The sequence below is a fragment of the Cupressus sempervirens genome, chromosome 11 (genome assembly GCF_028749045.1).
Source record: "Cupressus sempervirens isolate cs-2001-9-10 chromosome 11, ASM2874904v1, whole genome shotgun sequence".
Classification (NCBI taxonomy): Eukaryota; Viridiplantae; Streptophyta; class Pinopsida; order Cupressales; family Cupressaceae; genus Cupressus; species Cupressus sempervirens.
This window is the reverse complement of record NC_143128.1, coordinates 838031702-838037146: the sequence shown is the minus strand read 5'-3', so window position 1 is coordinate 838037146 and position 5445 is coordinate 838031702.

The window sequence follows — 5445 nt, the reverse complement described above, 5'->3', positions numbered from 1 at the left end:
CGCTGAAAGAAAATGGTGTCTTAGTATTTGGAATGCATCAAGAACTAAATCCAAAATCTAGTATCACAATAATGAGTAGATTTTCTCCAAAGAAATCAAACCAACTGGTTTCTCAATGACAAAAATTGGAACCCTTACAATGAGGAACAAAAAAGAAGATAGAGGAGAAGAGTTAATTCCTAGATCTGATCAAAACATGACATCTGTCAACTTGGAGAACCTTCTCAATAGGTTAGAAACACCTTTTTAATCTTTCCCCCCAACTTGCATATCAAATCTTCAATCAGTTATGCCTCCAAAAGCACAAAATATTTAAAATATCTGATTGAACAAGTAACTGATTTGATGCTTGATCTAGAACGGAAAAATTTTCTTTAAAATGAACTTAAGAAGGTAAAAACATTTCTAGAATTCATTCTAAGCATCAAAAAACATTAATATATGTTCCCCAACTGATTCTCACATCCCATGATGAATTCTGCCCCTTTTAGTAAGAATGCCCCAGAAATTACAAAATTGTTTTTAGACTGAATTGATGAATCGCTATGCAAAATTTGACCTCAAATTTGGAGAATTTACCTTCTCCCAATTCTGATGGTATATTATAAAGCATATTTTGGATAAAACTGCCCGTTATGGAAGTTTGAAAAATAGGTCCCTAGATTAAGAACAGAACATTAAAAATGAAAAATTAAAAAATTTATACAGTCAAAAATATATAAAACTTCAAAATATTTCAATTTTTCATTCTGTTCATTTAAAGCATCTCAATTTCCATTTGAAATTCAATTCTTTACTTTCTCCCTCAATCTAGTATCGCCATGTGGTAGGTCCCTATTGGCTCAGACCCATCTTGAAATGTTTTTAATTAATTAATTAATATTAATTAATTAATTCCATCTCCTCCTCGTAGCACCAAAGGTTCCATTCATTAGGCTTCGCATTCATATGCTTTCAATGAAGATATTAATATTTTATTAATATCTAATATATCCTGTAGCCCCAAAGCCTCCTCACATTTCCATTTATGCCTATACGCTTTCAATGAAAGGTATCATCAGGAGCTTTGAAAAATCCTCTTACATTCTCATGACCTCGACCTCCATTTTTGCCTTTACACTTTTACAACTTGAGTGGAGCAGTGTAGGGCTTTCCAAATTGACTTGCAGGCATACGCTTGAATGAAGCCTTCATGTAGCATTGGAGATACTTAAAATTTTGTTCTTATGCTAGTGAATTCCCTTTACACTCATATGCATCGAGCGTAACACTAGAGAAATTTGAAAATTGCCATCCGCTCATATGCTTTATCATCAACATTCACCAAGTCAGAATACTTTGACTTTAGATCCAACGGGCCCCTTCACAGGCCACAGCTTCAAAAGCCACGTGGCTTTGAGACAAACCTTATGTTAAGCACTTTTGTATTTAAAGGTCAAAAGAAACCCTAGTATTCCCAATGCAGGATAAAAGGTTTTGACTGTGTTTTCCTTTTACAATGTTCATCTTCTACCATCTCTCTCGGCTTCATAACCCTCTCTTGTGAGTTCCTCTTTTTATTCACACGTCTGCAACTTTCAATACGTGGACTTTTTTGAGCTTCAAGTGGCAGCTTGGGCATCATATCTTCTCTTTTGGTGTTAAAACAAACCTCTTCTCATTTACCTGCAGCTTTCTTTTCATTTGCAGGTGCTTCTTTTTTAACCGCGTGTGAATGTTTATTTTAAAAATGTTGCCTCCCTATGCCTGTGACTTTATCATTCATTGGCTTTTCTTTTCACTGCCTGAATGTGTGAGTCTTGATCTAGCTAACATCTCCCTTTTGGTGTGATTTTCTACCTTTGTTGCTATGCTGGTTCTTTTTATGGCATGGGTCTTCAATGTGCTTGGCATGAGCTTCATTTTTTTAAGCATGCAATTTCCCTCCTCAACATTAGCATGGAGGTTCTTTGAAACAATAGCTTCCTTGTCTTAATCCATCCCTTTCTCTCCTTCATTTGAATCTATTTCTAAATGTGAGCATAAGACAAGATGTGGTTGTGTGTGGAGTTGTGCATGGGATATCTCCCTTTCTACTCAACATGGTCTTTGTTTATTATCCTGGTTTTCCATGCCTTGACTGCTTTGGCTACCTTTCTTTTCACTGGTAGTGTTCAATTCTTTTCATGGTCTTTGATTGGCATATCAATTCTCTGGCCAGCAGCCCCCATTCTTCATTTAGCTCCCCTCAAAGATTGCAGCTTCTTGTTCCTTTTTTGGAATATTTCACTATATTGCTGGCCTGATGTTGATACTGCCCTTTAAAATGTGGATTCACTAGCTTCTACTTGTGTGATATATCTTCATTGTATAGTGCCCATGCTCTCCATTACATGTTCTTCCTACTTTCAATACATACCTCCCCTTGTTTCCAGCTTGTGTGGGCTTCTTTGGATGCTCTTGGGGTCTCCTCCTTTGAACACGTTGGTGGCCTCTTTTCCTCATGTCGTGCCTTCACTTTATGTGTTGGGAGTATCTTTTAACCTATGACTCTGCCCTCTTTGACTTTAACTTGCCACTCTTTGAATATCTCTGCATTTAGTGTGGATTCTTCTTTGAACAATGGTGTCTCCTCCATGCGTGGATGTCTCCCTCTGATGCTACGACCTCATATCCAGTAGCTTCAACTATTGAAGCCATCCCCATTTGCCTCAAGCCACTACCTCTATTTTGTTGGCTCCTTATATGTGGAGCTCTTTTCTTTTTACTGAGTTTATTTCTTGGTTTTTTTGCTACTTGTGTTCCTTTTAGGCTATGGCTTTGTCTCTTATTAATGTTTCTATTCTTCTTTTTCTTTTTTCATGAGATTCTTTGCTTGTTATGATTATGGTGAATGTAGAATTCAACTGACAACAATGTAGTGGCAGAGGAATTAGCATATAGTCATATGAAAAATCATAATCATCCTCAAGAATCATGGGTGCTCACTGCTACCTATGTAGTGCCTCTTGTGTTTGCAATCTATACCTTGTCTATTTTTGTTTCGAGAGATACTTGATACTCTTTTGATATTTGTACCTTGAGATGACCTGAGGGTCGAATGTTATACTTTGATTTCCATACCATAGATGCTTTGTTGCTATGCTGTTCAGTTTATCATATTTGCATGTTGATGTTATTTTGAGATGATAGTTGATCTATGATAACTGATTATCTGGTGATATGATGTATTGGACCTATTTGTTGACTATGTTATGAGATGGATTCTATACTATGGTTATTTACTTCATTCTTGTCTTTTATGATTAATGTGAACGTGAGTGGTGTAAATGGATTAATGAGTTATTTAATGCTTTAATTGCTTCGACTATTATATTATATGCAATTGCACTTGATCATGTGTTCTAGTGTGCAAGAATTACATCCCTAGCAGTGGCCTATGGAGTTAGTGATCCAGCTATTCATATTTTGCCAATGTCGCTCCTATATGGTCGAAGTATCCTTATTTAGTTGTTTTATATTAAAACCTTTCAGTGATTAGTAAATTCAAACTCAGTTGCATTATGTGATTAGACCAGTGAACATGTCTGTGCATTTAGAAGTTCGCATTTGTCGCGAAAGTGTTAAGTGTTTTTTTGTAATTTTGGGTTTTCGGGTTGTAATCTTTTGGATTTAATTTCTGGCAGCTTTGCCTTAGGTGAATTTCCATTATGGATAATAACCTATTTTCATTTGGGTTGTTTCGGAGTTTAACTACTCCAGCTAGCTATTTTCCATTATCAACTATTCACTCAAAATGAATAAATATTGGAAAAGTGAATTCATTATTCACTTCTCACATTTTGGAAAATTGAGTTTGGAGAGAAAATTTGGAAATCCTCTTCTGAAGGATTATTGTTTTGCTCGTTGCGGGAGCTATGAGTGTGGGATCTTTGCAAGGTTTTTCTTGTTGGATTCGGCCCGAGGAGTTCTCGCTTTTTCGAAAGTTTCAACAGTTTCGGCAGAGTATTTATTTTATTCTACGGGTTTCAATTTCGGCCCTTTTCGCTGTCAGGTAGGGCCTTCCCGTTTTAATGTTTTTCCTCTGTTTCTACTTTCGTTTCTTGTAGCAATATGTTAGGAGGCTGTGAACTAGTGTTCCCCTCCATTTTTGTTTGCTAGTTCTGCCCGGTTGGTCGGGTATGAACGTTTTACCTATTTTTGAAATGGGGGTTTGGGTTTTTGGGCTATTATGCTAGCCGTTTTTGCATACAATGTCCGTTTTCAATTATTTTTGGATTTTTGGGGATTTTGAACCCAAAGGCCAAATGGGTTTTAATTTTGGAATTTTTCCAAAATTTGAGATTTTTACCTCGTTTTGCATGCCGCCCTGTTTTCTCGAGTTTTCTTGGCACATTGTGGTTTGTGGACTTGGATGATCCATTTGGACACCAGTCAGAACACTTTTACATCTTTTTTTGCATTGGGATGCGTGTAGCATCCGTCATCCCAATTATGTTTTCGGTCGATTGACTTTTGTTTGCATTCTCATCCTGTCCTTGTGTATGATCTCTATGATGGTGGTGCGCCACACACATGTATATTGTCGGGTGACCTGCGGGGCTCGATCTTCCATGGTACTTTCAAAAGTTGTGATCATTGGGGTTGGGTTGGGAGTTTGCATGCCTTCGGGCACTTATCGTTGGATGAGCATGGGTAGGGTAGGGTAGCATATGGAGGGGGCTTCTATCCTGTAACCTGGTGACTACTTCCCGGTTGGCAAAGGAAGTTTTATATAAGTGATATTTAAATTAAAACTTTGCATGGTAATAAATACAAGATAATTAAAATGAGTGGGTTGTGCGCCTTCCTTCATGAAGAGTAGCTGCCCTAGGTTGTGCGCCTTCTGTTGAGAAGAGTAGCTACCTATACTAGCTTGGGCTTGTTGATGTCAAGCGACTCTCCATGATGTCAGTCCCTACGTAGTAGCCCATTGAGGTGTCTGACCAGGACCTATAGTTTATGCATTGTCTTTGTCTTGGATTCAGTCATCATACTGCTTGGCATGTATGTTAGGGCTGGTTGTTGTTTTGTGTGTGTGTGGTTGGATCATTATCTCCATCAGCACGGTGGGTGTGGACCTATGGGTCCCACATGGTTGGGAGGCGTAGCTACCTTCAACCCTGCTAGGGACCAGTGTACAAAGATGGTCTATTGTTCTAGCGTGATCGTTGCTGGATGTGTCACTTGATACTTCGATATACGGAGTATGCTTCTTGTGATTTATGCTCTCATTATGATGTTATCATGCTTGGATGATGTTAGTTTTAACGCTTTCCTCATTATGATGATTAGCATGTAGTAGATGATGTTATCTGATTACAGGGTTATCTTATGTTACTACTAGCACGTTAGATTTCATTACTTATATTGTAGCATGTTTAGTAGTGATGTCCCTATCACGACAGCACCGATGATCTAATCGGT